Source organism: Bufo bufo, chromosome 10 (genome assembly GCF_905171765.1).
Source record: "Bufo bufo chromosome 10, aBufBuf1.1, whole genome shotgun sequence".
Lineage (NCBI taxonomy): Eukaryota > Metazoa > Chordata > Amphibia > Anura > Bufonidae > Bufo > Bufo bufo.
In genome coordinates, this window is record NC_053398.1 from 103,292,235 (window position 1) to 103,310,732 (window position 18,498).

Here is an 18,498-nt window from a genome sequence, read left to right on the forward strand (position 1 = left end):
GTCAAGGCTCCTCAACCTCAGCAGAAGGAAACTATCATTCCTTCCCCTCGTCTATTACTCCTCCTACTCCTCATCATGTGTTTCACCAGCAATTGATCACCAAGGCGATTGCAAATAGACAACAGTATACGTGCACTCATTCAATAGTGCAGAAACTGAAGGCGCACCTGGCCATGTTGCTGGTACTACAGTCCCTTCTTTTCCATATTGTGGACTCTGAACATTTTAGAGAACTGATGGCTTGTGTCCACCCAAGGTGGAGAGTCTCAAGCTGTCACTACTTCTCTAAAAAAAAAAAAAAAGCTGTATCAGCCCTGTACACGTATGTTGAGCAGAAGATGGGCCAGTCCTAGAGCCTGTCAGTGTCTGGAACAGTTCATGCCACCATTGATGTGTGGAGCTGTAACTATGGCCAAGGACAATATATATCCTTTTCAGCCCACTGAGTAAATCTGGTTCCAGTCCTGGCACACCAGCAACTTGGCCAGGTGATGGCAATGCGGCCTCCAATCGTGGGATTTATGCGTCAATGTCCTCATCCTCCACCTTGTCCTCAGCCTCTACTTGGACTGCACCCTGTCACCCCAGATACCTAAATAAATAAAAATATAAACATCATGGGTATCACCGCCCGTACTATTCAAACTTAAAAATATTTTTCCAATGCAGTGAATTGCATAACGGAAAAAAAAGGAACAAAATGGCTAATTTGCTATTTTTTTATTGCTTCTCTTACCCCCAAAAATTTAATAAAGTGTGATCAAGAAGTCACACACACTCCAAAATGGTATAAAAAAAAAAAGTACAGATTGCCCTGCAAAAAAATGAGCCCCTATACAGCTCAGTAGACATAAGTATAAAAAGGTTATGAGGGTCAGAATATAGTGATGTAAAGTAAAAAAATATTTTTACACTATTTAGACATAAAAAAAAAATACATATATGGGGTATAGTTGTAATCGTACTGACCCAGAGAAAGAAGGGCATGGGTCCATTTTGCCATAAACAAAACACAGTGGGAATAAAATGCTTCCCACTACATCGTATGCCATAATTAATTGTGGCATTAGAAAGTACAACTTGTCCCGCAAAAAATAAGCCCTAAAACAGCTATGTGAATGGAAATATAAAAAAGTTATGGCTCAAGGAAGATCGGGAAGAAAAATGAAAACGCAAAAACAAAAAAACCTCCGGTAGTGAAAGGGCTAAAGAGGACCAGCACTGATGACATGTCTGTTTGCTTGTAAATAACACTTCTAAAGCATCTGTTCTTATAACTGTATATTGTCCTGTTCCTATATTATTCCTTAGAAGTTAGAAGTTAATGGATAAATTGCCACCTAGGTGTTACCATTCAAAGTAGTTGTTTGGACATATCAGACTATGCAGGGGCACACCACCTGGTAATACCCAGTTGGCAATGTATCTATAAACTTCTAATAGGAATAACACCAATGACACAACATAGAGAACAGACGCTGCAGAACGTTTATGGGAAATACAATTATTTAATAAAACAGATATGTTGGAAGTGGAGAAAGGTCTTCTTTAAAGTTGTCTTTAACCCCATAGGGACACAGCTTTATTTCACCTTAAGGACCAGGCCATTTTTTGCAAATCTGACCAGTGTCACTTTAAGTGGTGATAACTTTAAAACGCTTTGACTTATCCAGGCTGTTCTGAGATTGTTTTTTCGTCACATATTGTACTTCATGACACTTGAAAAATGAAGTCAAAATTATTATTTTTTTCCATAAAAAAAATACCAAATTTACCAAAAATTTGGAAAAATTAGCAAATTTCAAAGTTTCAGTTTCTCTACTTCTGTAATACATAGTAATACCCCCAAAAATTGTGATGACTTTACATTCCCCATATGTCTACTTCATGTTTGAATTATTTTGGGAATGATATTTTATTTTTTGGGGATGTTACAAGGCTTAGAAGTTTAGAAGCAAATCTTGAAATTTTTCAGAAATCCAATTTTTAGGGACCACTACAGGTCTGAAGTCTCTTTGCAAGGCTTACATAATAGAAACCGCCCAAAAATGACCCCATTCTATAAACTAAACCCCTCAAGGTATTCAAAACTGATTTTACAAACTTCGTTAACCCTTTAGGTGTTGCACAAGAGTTATTGGCAAATGGGGATGAAATTTGAGAATTTAATTTTTTTGCCTAATTTTGCATTTTAACCCATTTTTTCCACTAACAAAGCAAGGGTTAACAGCCAAACAAGACTGTATCTTTATTGCCCTGACTCTGCAGTTTACAGAAACACCCCATATGTGGCCGTAAACTACTGTACGGCCACACAGCGGGGCGTAGAGTGAAAGGTGCGGCGTTTGGTTTTTGGAAGGCAGATTTTGCTGGACTGTTTTTTTTGACACCATGTCCCATTTGAAGCCCCCCTGATGCACCCCTAGAGAAGAAACTCCATAAAAGTGACCCCATCTAAGAAACTACACCCCTCAAGGTATTCAAAACTGATTTTACAAACTTTGTTAACCCTTTAGGTGTTGCACAAGATTTAATGGAAAATAGAGATACAATTTAAAAATTTCACTTTTTTGGCAGATTTTCCATTTTAATATTTTTTTTCCAGTTACAAAGCAAGGGTTAACACCCAAACAAAACTCATTATTTATGGCCCTGATTCTGTAGTTTACAGAAACACCCCATATGTGGTCGTAAACTGCTGTACGGGCACACGGCAGGGCGCAGAAGGAAAGGAATGCCATACGGTTTTTGGAAGGCAGATTTTGTTGGACTGTTTTTTTTGACACAATGTCCCATTTGAAGCCCCCCTGATGCACCCCTAGAGTAGAAACTCCAAAAAAGTGACCCCATTTTAGAAACTACGGGATAGGGTGGCAGTTTAGTTGGTACTAGTTTAGGGTACATATGATTTTTGGTTGCTCTATATTACACTTTTTGTGAGGCAAGGTAACAAAAAATTGCTTTTTTGGCACTGTTTTTTTTTGTTATTTACAACATTCATCTGACAGGTTAGATCATGTGGTAATTTTATAGAGCAGGTTGTCACGGACGCAGCGATACCTAATATGTAGGCTTTTTTTTTATTTATGTAAGTTTTACACACTGATTTCATTTTGAAAACAAACAAAATGTTTTAGTGTCTCCATAGTCTAAGAGCCATAGTTTTTTCAGTTTATGGGTGATTATCTTAAGTAGGGTCTAATTTTTTGCGGGATGAGATGACGGTTTGATTGGCTTTTTTTACGCCGTTTTTATTTTAAATTTTTTACGGTGGTCATCTGAGGGGTTAGATCATGTGATATTTTTATAGAGCCGGTCGATATGGACGCGGAGATACCTAATATGTATACTTTTTTTTTTATTTATGTAAGTTTTACACATTGATTTCATTTTTGAAACAAAAAAAATATCATGTTTTAGTGTTTCCATAGTCTGAGAGCCATAGTTTTTTCAGTTTTGGGGCGATTATCTTGAGTAGGGTATGATTTTTGTGGGATGAGATTACGGTTTGATTGTTACAATTTTGGCGTACATGCAACTTTTTTGATCACTTTTATTACCTTTTTTGGGGAAGTAAGGTGGGCAAAATTTCAATTTCATCATAGTTTTTTATTTTTATGGCGTTCACCGTTCAGGTAAAGTAACATGACCGTTTTATAGATCAGGTCGTTACGGACGCGGCAATACCAAACATGTGTAGGGAATTTTATTTTTTTCATTTTTAATCAGTGATAAATGTGTTTTTTGATTTTAACTTTTTTTCACTTTTTTTTTGACCCAGACCCACTTGGTTCTTGAAGATCCAGTGGGTCTGATGTCTGTATAATACAGTACAGTACAATATATATTGCACTGTACTGTATTTTACACTTTGTCTGAACAGATCTCTGCCTTTAGCACAGATCTGTTCAGCACCATGGACAGCAGGATGCCTGAGACTGCGTCCTGTTGCCATGGGAACCTTCCCCGTCTGCTCAGTTGTGGCCACAACTGCGCAGACGGGGAAGGGTAAGGACGGGGCTGTCGGGGGGCTCTCTCCCTCTCTCATCGGGGGGCTGCAAAGGCACAGTAGCCCCCCGATCGGAGAGGGAGCTCCCTGAGCTGTTAACCTTTTTCATACAGCGGTCCGTAAGGATCGCGGTATGGAAAGGGTTAAACGGCTGACATCGCATCACCGATGTCAGCCGTTTATACCAGGGTGTCAGTAATGTGCTGGCACCCTGGTATACCCACTAACCACCAACGATCATTCAAGGGGAGGCGGGCGGGGGATCGCGATCCCGCCTGCCGCACTGCCCGCCTCCCGCACTGCCCGCAACCCTCCCCCTGCACCTCCCACCGGGGCTAAAATCACTCAGGGGTGCAGGGGGGGGATACAGATATATTTTGGGCATTATAAAGTTTCTGATCCTCGCGGTCAGGGACCGCGGGGATCAGAAATTGCAAAAAGCGCATCAAACCGCAGGTCTGAATTGACCTGCGGTTTGTTGCGATCGCCGACATGGGGGGGTCACGGGACCCCCCCGCGCATTTAGCCTAGGTGCCTGCTCAATGATTTGAGCAGGCACCTTGTTCCGATCACTGCCGCCCGGGCGGCAGTGATCGGAACAACACATGACGTACCGGTACGTCATGTGTCCTTAAGTACCAGGACATCATGACATACCAGTACGTCATGTGTCCTTAAGAGGTTAAAGTCAAATCATCATTAGAACAGCCCATGACCTATTAGTACATCTGAGCAGGTCTAGTCCTCAGGGTGAAATCCATTTCAGTTCTCGGGTTAGACATTTATCTGTCAAGTTCTCAAAGTGTCTTTCCAGTCATTCCTTAGTTGTATCTCCTTTTATATTTTTATATATATATTATATATATATATATATATATATATATATATATATATATATATATATATATATACATATACACATATACATATATACACACACACACACACACACACACACACACTCACCTAAAGAATTATTAGGAACACCTGTTCTATTTCTCATTAATGCAATTATCTAGTCAACCAATCACATGGCAGTTGCTTCAATGCATTTAGGGGGGTGGTCCTGGTCAAGACAATCTCCTGAACTCCAAACTGAATGTCAGAATGGGAAAGAAAGGTGATTTAAGCAATTTTGAGTGTGGCATGGTTATTGGTGCCAGACGGGCCGGTCTAAGTATTTCACAATCTAATCAGTTACTGGGATTTTCACGTACAACCATTTCTAGGGTTTACAAAGAATGGTGTGAAAAGGGAAAAACATCCAGTATGCGGCAGTCCTGTGGGCAAAAATGCCTTGTTGATGCTAGAGGTCAGAGGAGAATGGGCTGACTTATTCAACCTGATAGAAGAGCAACGTTGACTGAAATAACCACTCGTTACAACCGAGGTATGCAGCAAAGCATTTGTGAAGCCACAACACGCACAACTTTGAGGCGGATGGGCTACAACAGCAGAAGACCCCACCGGGTTCCACTCATCTTCACTACAAATAGGAAAAAGAGGCTACAATTTGCACGAGCTCACCAAAATTGGACTGTTGAAGACTGGAAAAATGTTGCCTGGTCTGATGAGTCTCGATTTCTGTTGAGACATTCAAATGGTAGAGTCCGAATTTGGCGTAAACAGAATGAGAACATGTATCCATCCTCTGATGGCTACTTCCAGCAGGATAATGCACCATGTCACAAAGCTCGAATCTTTTCAAATTGGTTTCTTGAACATGACAATGAGTTCACTGTACTAAAATGGCCCCCACAGTCACCAGATCTCAACCCAATAGAGCATCTTTGGGATGTGGTGGAACAAGAGCTTCGTGCCCTGGATGTGCCTCCCTCAAATCTCCATCAACTGCAAGATGCTATCCTATCAATATGGGCCAACATTTCTTAAGAATGCTATCAGCACCTTGTTGAATCAATGCCACGTAGAATTAAGGCAGTTCTGAAGGCAAAAAGGGGTCCAACACCGTATTAGTATGTGTTCCTAATAATTCTTTAGTTGAGTGTATATATATAAAACAACTTTAAGGTTTCCTGATGTGACTTCTTGTCTTATAACTATACATTTCTTCTTCACACTAAATGTATCACCTAAAGAGAAAGAAAAGATGGAGGTAAATCAAAACATCAGGCCAATGACAAGGAGACAGAACTGGTGACAGACAATTTTGTGGAACAGGAAATGCTAGCAGAATACCATCAGATTAATGATCTGATCCACAACATGGAAGAGCTATACATCCAGTACTATGGTGGACAGGATGGCGAACCACAGTATGAAGCTGAAATGCTAGCAGAATACCATCAGATGAATGACCTGATCCACAGTATGGAACATCTGTACATCCAGTATTATGGTGGACAGGATGGAGACCAACATAATAAAGTGGAAAAGGAACTGGAGAGTAAAACAGTAGATAATGAAAATGGAAAAATCAAGGGAGATGGAGATGAGGGACTGGAGAATGCAAAGAGACCCAAGAAAAGCCATAAGATCTCGCTACTAAGTCGCCTACTAAAATCATTTGCAAGAATTGCTGGGTTAAAAAGGAGGAGGACAAGTCCCATCACAGAACCGAGAAGTCCTTGTGAAATCTCAGGCCCCAGTGAAATGAAAGGTAGGAAATCATTAAGTAACTGGCAATGTTCATGGAAATGGCTCAGAAGCTGTACGGGTTATGTGATAAGTTAGGGGGCATTCACACAATGTTTGCGGTTTATGTTTCCCTTACAGTATGTTCCATGCAGCTCGTGGCATATCTGGGAGATCTTTATGGTGCACCAACATAAACTGCAACCACTGTCTGAATACAAATATAGGCCCTGATTTATCAAGAACAGCATATGATGGTCTTCGTAGGGCCTGTGCTGCCAGAGGAGGCATTTAATTTATGATGAGGCACCAGTATAGTCAAAAATTAAAGGTCTCCTCCAGCAATATCTAATATGAATCCAGAACAAGAGAGATCTGTAGCATGGCACTCACCATAAAAATCTTCCTTTATTTAATCCAGCGTGCAATTACAGCAAGGAGGGGAGGGTAATGCCGGAGAGCAGTCAGACTTATGGCCGTTTCACGTCGCAAATGCTTTCTTAGGCACTTTTTTTTTTTTTTAGGGTTTCGTTTTATACTTTTTGAATATAATGCAGGATTTTTGTTCCGTGTTGTGACCACCTATGAATGTGTTTTTCGTGGGATAGAAATTAAGCCTGTAATAGTTGTTTCATAGAAATATATATAATGCATGTTTTCTCTGTTTCCTATAAACAGCCAAAGTAACATATAAACGGAAGAAAAAGGAGGATAAGGGGGAAAATAAAAGCATGATGGGCAATGAAAAGATGGGGGATCTGCGAAGGACTTAAACAGTATTAGCAGCTCTCTATAACTGGAAACACCAGAGGAGCTCAGCAGATCTACCAAAACCTCTTAGGCCTCTTTCAGACGGGCGTTGCAGGAAAATGTGCGGGTGCGTTGCGGGAACATGCGCGATTTTTCCGCGCGAGTGCAAAACATTGTAATGCGTTTTGCACTCACGTGAGAAAAATCGCGCATGTTTGGTACCCAAACCCGAACTTCTTCACAGAAGTTCGGGCTTGGGATCGGTGTTCTGTAGATTGTATTATTTTCCCTTATAACATGGTTATAAGAGAAAACAATAGCATTCTGAATACAGAATGCATAGTAAAATAGCGCTGGAGGGGTTAAATTTTTTTTTAACTCACCTTAATCCACTTGATCGCGAAGCCCGGCATCTCCTTCTGTCTTCATCTTAGCTGTGTGTAGCAACAGGACCTGTGGTGACGTCACTTCGGTCATCACATGATCCATCACCATGGTAAAAGATCATGTGATGGATCATGTGATAACCGGAGTGACGTCACCACAGGTCCTGTTGCTGCACACAGCTAAGATGAAGACAGAAGGAGATGCCGGGCTTCGCGATCAAGTGGATTAAGGTGAGTTAAATTATTGTTTGTTTGTTTTTAACCCCTCCAGCGCTATTTTACTATGCATTCTGTATTCAGAATGCTATTATCTTCCCTTATAACCATGTTATAAGGGAAAATAATAATGATCGGGTCTCCATCCCGATCGTCTCCTAGCAACCGTGCGTGAAAATTGCACCGCATCCGCACTTGCTTGCGGATGCTTGCGATTTTCACGCAACCCCATTCACTTCTATGGGGCCTACGTTGCGTGAAAAACGCAGAATATAGAGCATGCTGCGATTTTCACGCAACGCACAAGTGATGCGTGAAAATCACCGCTCATGTGAACAGCCCCATAGAAATGAATGGGTCGGGATTCAGTGCGGGTGCAATGCGTTCAACTCACGCATCGCATCCGCGCGGAATACTCGCCCGTGGGAAAGTGTTAGAGCATCAGTAGCCACAACATAAAAACCACAAGTGGCATCTGTTTAGAGGAACCTGACCAGTCTGGCGAGGAAACATCTGCCACAGTACCCCTTTCCTTTACTTTCCATGAGACACTGGGAGCAGGAAGCTTTGGTCAAGTCTACTTGGCAAGAGATATCACCCACCAAGAATGTGTAGCTATCAAAGTTTCAGATAAACGGGATTTCACGGAACGTGGATATAGTTTGGTAGAGTGCCATCCCATGAAAGTCCTTACCTGATTCATGGCCTGGCTGCTTTCCACACCCTAAACTTTGTCCATTATGTAATGTAATTGGCCACCAGAGGAGACCTGTTTGCTTTCATGAAAAAGATCTTACCTCTTGACACTGCCACAATACGATTCATCTTGGCAGAAGTGGTCTGTGGCACAGAGTTTCTGCCCAATAAAAACATTCTACATCGGGACTTGAAGCCTTTAAACATCCTTCTGACCGTAGACGATCAGGCCTTAAAAAAAAAAAGTATAGGTAGGGCGGCGTGTCCTAGTCGAGTGGAGGGGCGGATGCACGGTTTGGGAACTCCTGCATTAAATGGCCACAATCCACCTTCTACCCCTGCAATCTTGATCAACACCCACAATCTCTACCTGGTGGTCCTCTCCCCATCACACCTGCACCATCTTCAGCTGCTCCTCACCTTCCTTCGGGGGACAGAGTCCAGCACTGACACACTGAGGCCTGCTCCCTCCCGCCATCTTGGGCCTTGATCCTGCGGCCTCTACCTTCCTGACACCTCTGCTTTCTTAAAAAGGAGATTATCTCTGGGTCTAACTTCCCCAGGACCCTGAGGTGAACTGCAGGGGAAAAGGGATCCTGCTGAAGCCGCCCAAAGCGGTGGATAAGCCATCTCCCACAAACTTCTTGCAGCCTACTCCCTGACTTAGGTCTGCCTGACTGCCTCCAAGACTTCTCCTCTGGTGCCCCATGCCAATGCTGGATGGAACCTGCTCCTGGAACAGACATGTACACAGGAGTTTATCACTGAGGGGAGGGAGAATGATCAATTGCCCCAATGAACACCCAGTTACAAGGGGACCCCACTGGCCTCCCTTACACCCAAATCAATTTGGCAGCAGGAGGCAAGTGAAGCCACTAAACTAGAGACCCAGTAGAGTAAAAGTCTTATTCACTCATTTGAAGCTTTGCCCGGTGGGATTCCTGAAGTCTCAGAGGTTATCTGGAGTTTCCACAAAACACCATTTATCTTCTCTCTAATAGAGATATAGAGCCACACCGCCATCTAGTGGTCATTTATTTTACTTATCTCACCTTACTGAGAGCTGCCAGTTTGTTTGTTTTTATTATTTATTTATTTAATGCATTTTTGTTGTTGTTGTGACCTTAGTGTTTCACTGGTCTCATATTTTTGTATTCATTACCGCATAAACACCCAGGTGGCCATAATTTGTTACCCAAAACCAACTAGCTATTAATTACCAACACTGTCAGACAAGATGTTCAAGTATGGAAAATATGTTATTAAAGAGGGTCACACCCAAAGATCTACCGTTGTTAAAGGTGACATTAACTTCTCAATCAAAAAAAGTTTAGGTGCGGCGCAAACTCCTGCTCCTAAAATGTCATGCTCCCAAGAATCACAGTGCCCTCGTGAAAAATCCTAGGCAGAACATAGCAACATGGAGGACTCCTCCACAACTTCTGCATTGCCTATTTCTCGCACCTTTCTGCAAAAAGCTCTGGCCAAAGCCTTAGAACCACTTGCCAAAGATCTGACATTAAACAAGATATGAGGCAAATAGGGGCGAGAGTGGACACTTTGGAAAACACTCTAAAGGATATTTGTGAGCACACAGAAAAGGTCGCTAGTCACTTTAAATCTTGCCAGAAATACCTCAATGCTGCATTTGATCACTTAGAAGACCAAGAAAGTAGAGTTCGCAGAAACAACTTACGGTTCCGAGGCCTACCAGAAACAATTTGACCAGAATCACTATTGGATACTGTTAGACACCTCTTCATGTCTCTTCTGGGGGACAACAATCCGGAACAAATAGTTATTGAAAGAGCTCACCGAGCTTTACGGACCAGACCTAAGCCAACAGAACCTCCGCGAGATGTCATTTGTAACTTGCTGGACTTTAGAGTGTGCAAGGGACAATAGAGCTATCTCTTTTGAAGGCAGTGACATCTCTTTTTCAAGATCTAGCTCCTAGTACTCTCAATAAAGAAAGGACTCAAGCCATTAACAGATTTGCTACGTGACAGGAGAATTCCCTATAGATTGCTATTCCCATTTGGTCTTACTCTGTCCGTGGACGGTAAAAGATTCATGATCCGAGAACATATTACCGCAGCTTCTTGAAGCATTGGAAGCCTCCCTTCTCACAATTCCTTCAGTTGCTCCTCCCACCCCATGGGAAATAGTTGATCATTCTACAAGATCGAAGAAGAAGCCTGGGAAATTCACCTCAAGACACCTGAGGATAACACTTGAGCCTCCCGGGAGGGGAAACCCTCTTGGTCCTGATATCCTTTTTTGTACAGTAACTCCAATAGCCGCAATATGTTTTATTCCACCTACTGTGGATACGTGTGAGGCTTAGGCTACTTTCACACTTGCGGAAGAGTGATCCAGCAAGCAGTTCCATTGCCGTAACTGCCTGCCGGATCCGGTAAAACGTATGAAAACTGATGGCATTTGTAAGACTGATCAGGATCCTGATCAGTCTGAAAAATGCCTGATCAGTCAGAAAATGCATTGAAATGCCAGATCTATCTTTCCGAGGAATCCGGCAAAACAGATCCGGCATTTATTTTTTTCACCTTTTATTAGGTCTGCGCATAAGGACAGAACCGGCATTCCGGTATTTTGAATGCCTAATACATTCCTATGGAAATTCAGGCAAGTCTTCAGAAAACTTATCATGGCAAGGTGGAAGCCTGTGAAGATGTCACTCGCTGCCACAACAGAGCAGCGGATGATGGGGAGGGAGGGGGGCCCCCTCAGTCTGTGATCCTGTCAAGAATTGGGGGCTGAAACGACAGCAGCCTCCAATGGGAGAGGGAGGGAGCTCCCTCCCTGTTAACCCCTTCCATACAGCGGTCCCTACGGACACTGTGCTGACACTCTGCTTCAACCGCTCGGCCATCCTGGAAATGAAAGGGGATGACCGCCGGCACATAACAATGATACGGGGTGGGGAGGGGGTTGTTATATATGTCATGAGTAAGGACCGGAATACAAGAGTCCGAAACGCGTAGAAGTACTTTTGAGTTTGTCTGTTGGAAGTTTTTACCGCACTGCAAATAAAGAACCACTTGTTTGTCAAGAGCTGAATTTCGTACCTATTTCTTCAGTTCTTTTCTTTTCAAAATCTTTTGATTGATTTTATAACATATAATAAAGTATTACAGACAATGGTATACAAACCAATATGTAACATGCTCAGTAAATGAATATAAGCAAAGAGTGAGATTTGATGCAATAATTATTACAATAGGACGACAAAGGCAAATATCCTAAATGAGAGAAACTACCCATATACCAAAATACCAGGGTGGGTATTTCTTCAGTTCTAACACAGCCGTGTCCAGGCTGTAATCCGAGCTCACAACAGGTGGAACAGGTGAGAGCTGCTTTTACCTGTGTTATATTAAAAAGATGATGTGTAATATGGTGAGAGGAGATCACATTCCTTTAGCCGTACTCAGGTCCTCAGTACTGAATAGGCTAAAATGTATGTGTACGGTTGCCACCTGTCCGGTATTTCAGTGGCCATGCCGGTATTTTGCTATTCTTGCCAACGTTGGCATGTTTTTTGTTCCGGCAATAATAATTGCCGGTATTTTCTGGCTTGCCTAGGCCAGATCACACACTGTGCCACCCCTCCCAGCACCATAAGGAAGGGATATATTTATGTAATCAGGAGCACAGGCTGAGGACAACTGGGCGGCAGCATTGCACATTAGCAGGCAATGAGGAACCGGCTGTACACATGTGCCTGCTGACATTGATTGATGCTGCTCATCGGTCCACACTCAGGAGGAAGTCGTGGTCAGGAAGAAAAGACCTCTGTGCCTGCCATCAGCTCCCCCTTCTCTGTGCCTCCTGACTGCTCCTCTCCTGCAGCCGCCAAGTAGAAAGGTAAGTAAACAACCTGTGTTTGTTATACACTGCTCACAAAAAGTTTAGAATATTTGTCTTTCTGGTGAAATTTTTAGAAAACGTAAAAGGTTCACACTACAGTGATATTATATCATGAAAGTAGGGCAATTAAGTAGAAGTATGCAATGGTGATTTGAATCACGGTAAAGAAAAGCACTAAAACAATAAACTTTATTAATATAAAATATGTATAAAAAAATCTGTATTACCTAAACATACTTAACGGAATAGAGGCACAAGAGTGTAAGGACGAAAGACACCTGTATTGTATCACACAGGTAAAGTCTTTCCAGAACACACTCAATTTCAGTGATGGCCAACAACTATATATGCGTAAAAAAGTGCAGCAACAAGTAGATTATGCAGGCTCCATAAAAGAAAAGCTGGGTAGGTGAGAATAAGTGTAGAAAAATGGTCAAAATGAGTCCCTGGCTGGGATGTGACCAGCTCAAATGGGACTAAACAGACCAGTTACATCGGGGTTAATGGTCACATGATATTACTGACCAGCCCGACAAAAAACACTACACTACACCTAGCTACCTGCCCCAGCTAATTAGCACTCCCACATGTAGAGTCTATGATAAAGCTCGACGCGTTTCTTCTATAGGAATCATCAGGAGCAAGGTATTACAAGTACACGTGGAGAACGATGCCATACTGGTGGTGTATGGCAGCATAACCGGCGCTGTGACGGCCTTGAAGCGGCTGCCCGAAGCACTGAACTATATGGGGAGGCTAGACATACCCCCAGAGGCTGGGCCGGAGTGGGACCAAAGAGAGCAAGAGAGGTGCATACAAAGACTCGTTCATACACCCACTCGACACCGCCACACATAGTAACAGGATCAGCCACCTATTGAAGATAAAAGGGATAAACTGGGCAAAGGATCCATGAGAATGGGTGACATGATAAAACTATATATAAGGGAAGAAGTGATTGCTAGCTGATATAAAAACAATACAGTGATCCTATAAAGGCAGTTTATAAACACTGGGATGATGTAAATCATAATTCACTTGATGAAAAATAGATATACAGTATGTACCAACATAGGGGAATTCATAATCGAGGCTGTCAGCACTAAACACCTACATATTTTTTTGTAATGCAGAAATGCCATGATGTGGAAAGAGTAGTATAGCACTGTATCAGATAAAGTGCCCTATACATATAAGATAATGCACATAACCTACATTATTCTATTGGCCAATGGTGAATAACGATGACGGAGTATAATAGAAGGGTAAAACAATCCCTAGTTAATAAAACAGGCAAACGATATGTGGTCATTTAACCCTAAAGATCTCACAGTACTCAGCCTAAATGTCCACTGGGCCTCTTTCTGGAGGACGCTTTGATCAAAATTGCCTCCCCTGGGGGATGGCCTCACAATCTCAATACTTTGAAAGCGAATTGATCGCACATCCCCAGAGTGACGTACGTTCACATGGCGAGCTATAGAGGTATCCGTATTTTTCTTGATGTCATTCAGATGTTCGCCAATTCTACGGCGAAATTCATGAGTCGTTTTTCCGACATATTGTAAACCACAGATACAGGTGGCCAGGTACATCAGGGCAGGCCAGAGGATCTGCAGTTGACAAAACATCTGATATTGTAGGATTTAGAAGTAGTCGTGCTGATGAAAGAGCTGCCTAGTTTAATGGAATTCCATGCCACACAGCAGCTACAACGGAAGGTACCTTGCATCGGGTTAATTAGCCAGGTATCTGGGCATGGAGTCTGAAAAAAGCTATGCACTAGTCGATCTTTCAGATTGCGCCCCCTACGGTACGTAATGGCTGGACGATCCCCCACCAGATGTGCAACATCAGTGTCCATCTTCAACACACTCCAGTGTTTACGCAAAATATTCTGGACCTGCCCATTGACTGCATCAAAGGTTGCTATAAGATGGATCCGTTCAATTGCCTACTTCTGGTGTTAAGGAGGGACTCGCGTGTACATGCGACTGAATGTTGGTAGGCGGATGCAAGAACATTCTGAGGATACCCACGTCTCAGAAACCTATTCTCAAGATCTCTACCTTTAATCCTCAAATCTGACAGAGAAGAGCAATTACGGCGACCCCAGAGATATTGCCCCTTCGGTATCCCTCTCTTGAGGGGGAGAGGGTGGCAACTATCCCAGTGCAACAAGCTATTGGTTGCCGTTTTTTTGCGAAACAAGCTGGTATGAATGTTGCCATACTCAGTTTTCATGATGGTAAGGTTAAGAAAGAATCTGAACGGGGTTAATCTCATAGGTGAAAAAAAGGCCGCATCGATTGATGTTCAAAGCCTTGACAAAGTCACTAAATTTCCCTGCTGTCCTGGTCCAGAAAATCAAAACACCATCGATGTAGAGAAGCCACATCGCGATGTGGGAGGACCATGCCACAAAGTCATTCCCAAAAACCGCTTCTTTCTCCCACCAGCCCAGCTATAGGTTGGCATACGACAGCGTGCATGGACTCCGCATGGCCACGCCCCTGAGCAGGTGGTAGAAGCGGCAGTTGAAAAGGAAGACATTGTGGTGAAGAATGAACCTTAACAGGTTGAGAAAAAACCCATTGTGGGGAAAAATTATGATTACACTTACCGGTAATCGGATTTTCCTGACCCCACGACAGCACCTTAGAGAGATGGCTCCACCTCCAGGACAGGAAACCTGCAGTTTTTAAAAAGGTGGAGCCACTCTCCCACCTCAGTGAGTTTTCAGAGCATGAGAGGGACTCCCCTTTATATTAGTTTAATTTCACAAGCATATATACATATATATTTTTTTTTTTGCGACACCCGTGAACACACAGAACCACCACCATCGGGAGGGAATAAAGAGGTGCTGTCGTGGGGTCAGGAAAATCTGATTACCGGTAAGTGTAATCATCATTTTTCCCCTCCCCACGACAGCACCTTAGAGAGAGATTATAGAGATAACTCAAGGGTGGGAAACAGCTTCCAAAACCTTTGTGCCAAAAAGTACATCAGAAACAGAATCGAGTTGAAGCCTATAGTGCTTATAGAAAGTAGAGGGAGAAGACCAGGTAGCCACACGACAAATCTGTTCTATGGATACACTGGCTCTCTCAGCCCAGGAAGTTGACACCGCTCTCGTGGAATGGGCTCCCAAAGAGACAGGTGGAGAAACACCAGACACTGAATATGCCAAAGAAATTACTTCTCTAATCCAGCGGGCAATAGATGCCTTTGAGGCCGTATTACCTCTTTTAGCCCCACCAAAGAGCACAAATAGAGCAGAAGATTTTCTCCAGTCTTTAGTGACCTCTAAATACTGTAGGATACATCTTTTGACGTCAAGAGAATGTAGTTCCTCCTCTCAGTCATTCGTTGGATCTGGAAAGAAAGCTGGAAGAGCCAACTCCTGAGACCTATTTGCTCTAGATGGAACTTTTGGCAAAAACCCTGGATCTGGCCTCAATACTACTCTATCCTCTTTGATTGACATGAAAGGAGGATTAATGGAGATAGCCTGGATCTCACTAACTCTCATGGCTGATGTCAAGGCCACCAACAAAACTAGCTTTAGAGTAAGCAGTTTAACTGAACAGGACTCCAAAGGCTCGCAGGGGTGTTTAGTCAAGTCGTTCAATACCAAGTTCAGATCCCAAGGAGGGAATCTGGGGCCCTTCACTGGTACCATCCTGCCAACCGCTTTAAAGAATCTTATTATCCATGGGTCCATAGCTAATTTTTTCCCCCCTAATACCAAAAGTGCAGATACTAGCACCTTCAGTGTGCTTTCTCCCAACCCCAAGGATAATCCTCGCTGGAGGAATTCCAACACCTGCATCGTTGAGAATTCCAAGGGCCAGGAAACTCTGTCTATACCTAAAAAAAAGACAAGAATTTTCTCCAAACTCTGGCATAAATGACATTAGTCACTTCCTGCCTACTTTTCATCAATTTGGAAACTAATTCTTTTGAAAACCCCTGGCTGGCTAGAAATGACCTCTCAAATTCCAGGCCGAAAGATGTAGGGATTTTACTGTCGGGTGAAATACTGGACCCTGCGATAACAGGTTTGGGATCTCTGGCAGAATCCAGGGGTCCAAAATTGACATGGCTCTCAACAGTGAAAACCATGCCCTTTTCGGCCAGAAAGGCGGTATCAGGATTACCCTCGCCCCTTCGTACCTGATCTTTTTTTATAACTAGCGGTATTAACTGCAGTGGGGGAAATGCATACCCCAGAGGAAAGTCCCACCTCTGGAGAAATGCATCCACCCCAGATGGGCACTCCCTTGGGTTGAGGGAAAATAAATTCTCGACTTTCCTGTTCTCCCTTGTGGCGAACATGTCTACAGATGGATGACCCCACAGATCCACTATCTGGGAAAAAACGTCTGGATTTAGTGTCTGTTCTCCCGAAAAATCCGCCCTAGTATTCTCGACTCCTTTTGTGTGGACAGCTGACAGATGTAATATTTTCTATATCCTTGAAAATCCACTCCGTCTCTTTTAGAAAGGAACTTGACCTGGTACCCCCTTGGTGATTGAGGTACGAGACTACGGTTCGATTGTCGGACATTATCCTGACATTTTTGTTCTGAACCTCTGGTAAAACTGCCCTTAGTGCCATCAGGACCGCTCGCAATTCTTTCCGGTTGGAAGAAAAACATCTCTGCCCCTGGGACCATTCTCCCTGAAAAATCTGGTTTTCTACGTGAGCCCCCCAACCCCAGGGACTGGCGTCCGTAGTCACTATCACTGGATCCGGATAGGACCAGTGCACTCCCTGAACTAGATTTCTTGCGTCCTTCCACCAACTCAAGGATAACAATGTTTGACCCGACAACAAGACTGACTCTAGGGATGTTCCTATCCGTCTCATTGAGGTCAAAATCTCCATCTGTAGTTGGCGAGAGTGCCTCTGAGCCCACTGTACTGCTGGTATACAGGACGTTAGGACTCCTAACAGGGACATCCCTTTACTTATAGTTAAGGATTCTCCTGACTGCACCCTGTGTATACCCTGCTGAATCCGGACTATCTTCTCCTCTGTAAGGAAAGTCCTCTCCTCTATGGAATCCAGCACTAGACCTAAAAACACCTGTCTCTTAGACGGTTGCATTCTGGACTTTTGAATATTCAACAACCATCCCAGCTTCTTCAGTATCCTCACTACATGTTCTACCCCTCTGACACACGCTTCCCAAGACTGGGCTACTACCAGGAAATCGTCCAGGTAAGGTAGGAACGTGACATCCTCCTTCCGGATGAAGGAGGCCATCTCCGCCACCACCTTGGTAAAAATTTGCGGTGCCATAGAGAGGCCGAACGGCAATGCCTGAAACTGAAGTTGAATGATCCCAGACTCTGTCCTCATCGCTACTCTGAGAAATTTCTGGTGGTCTGGATGTATCGGAATATGGTGATAAGCATCCTTTAGATCCAGAACCGCCATATGTCAGCCTGGAGACAAAAGATGAATTGCAGACCCGATAGTTTCCATCTTGAATCTCCTGACCTTCAGAAATTAGTTCAAATGCTTTAGATTTATAATTGTTCGATACGAACCATCCGGCTTCTTTACCAGGAACAGGGTTGAATAGAAACCCTTCTCTTTCTCTAAACCCGGAACCAACACATTTTTGCTGGTTAATTTTTTTATTTCTTCCATTAACACATGAGGAGTTTGAAATGATGAATCTTTCTGGTGGATCTCTCGAACTCTAGCCTTAGTTCATCCCGCAGGAGTCCTACCAGCCATGTCCCTGCAATTTTTTCCCAAGCAGGTAGGAAGAATTTTAATCCTCCCCCTACTGGGATCATGGCGTCATTGTTTATCCGGACTCATGGAGGCTGATCTGAACAAAAAAAACTTTATTCCCAGGTCTAGCCCTTGCTCCCTGCTCTCTAACTCCCGTTTGCCTTTTACTTTTGACCCATGGACGATGTCCGAAAGGGCCG

At 43.2% G+C, this 18,498-nt stretch overlaps 1 long non-coding RNA gene across 1 annotated transcript in view; it reads left to right on the forward strand.

Annotated features, from left to right (window-relative positions):
* Positions 1-3,236: 3,236 nt before the first annotated feature.
* Positions 3,237-18,498, forward strand: part of LOC120980124 — a 31,079-nt gene continuing 15,817 nt past the window's right edge. The window contains exons 1-5 of the long non-coding RNA XR_005774470.1: positions 3,237-3,247; positions 8,793-8,798; positions 9,921-9,923; positions 12,964-12,985; positions 15,700-15,705. This is a non-coding gene — a long non-coding RNA (uncharacterized LOC120980124). The remainder of the gene's footprint in view (positions 3,248-8,792; positions 8,799-9,920; positions 9,924-12,963; positions 12,986-15,699; positions 15,706-18,498) is intronic.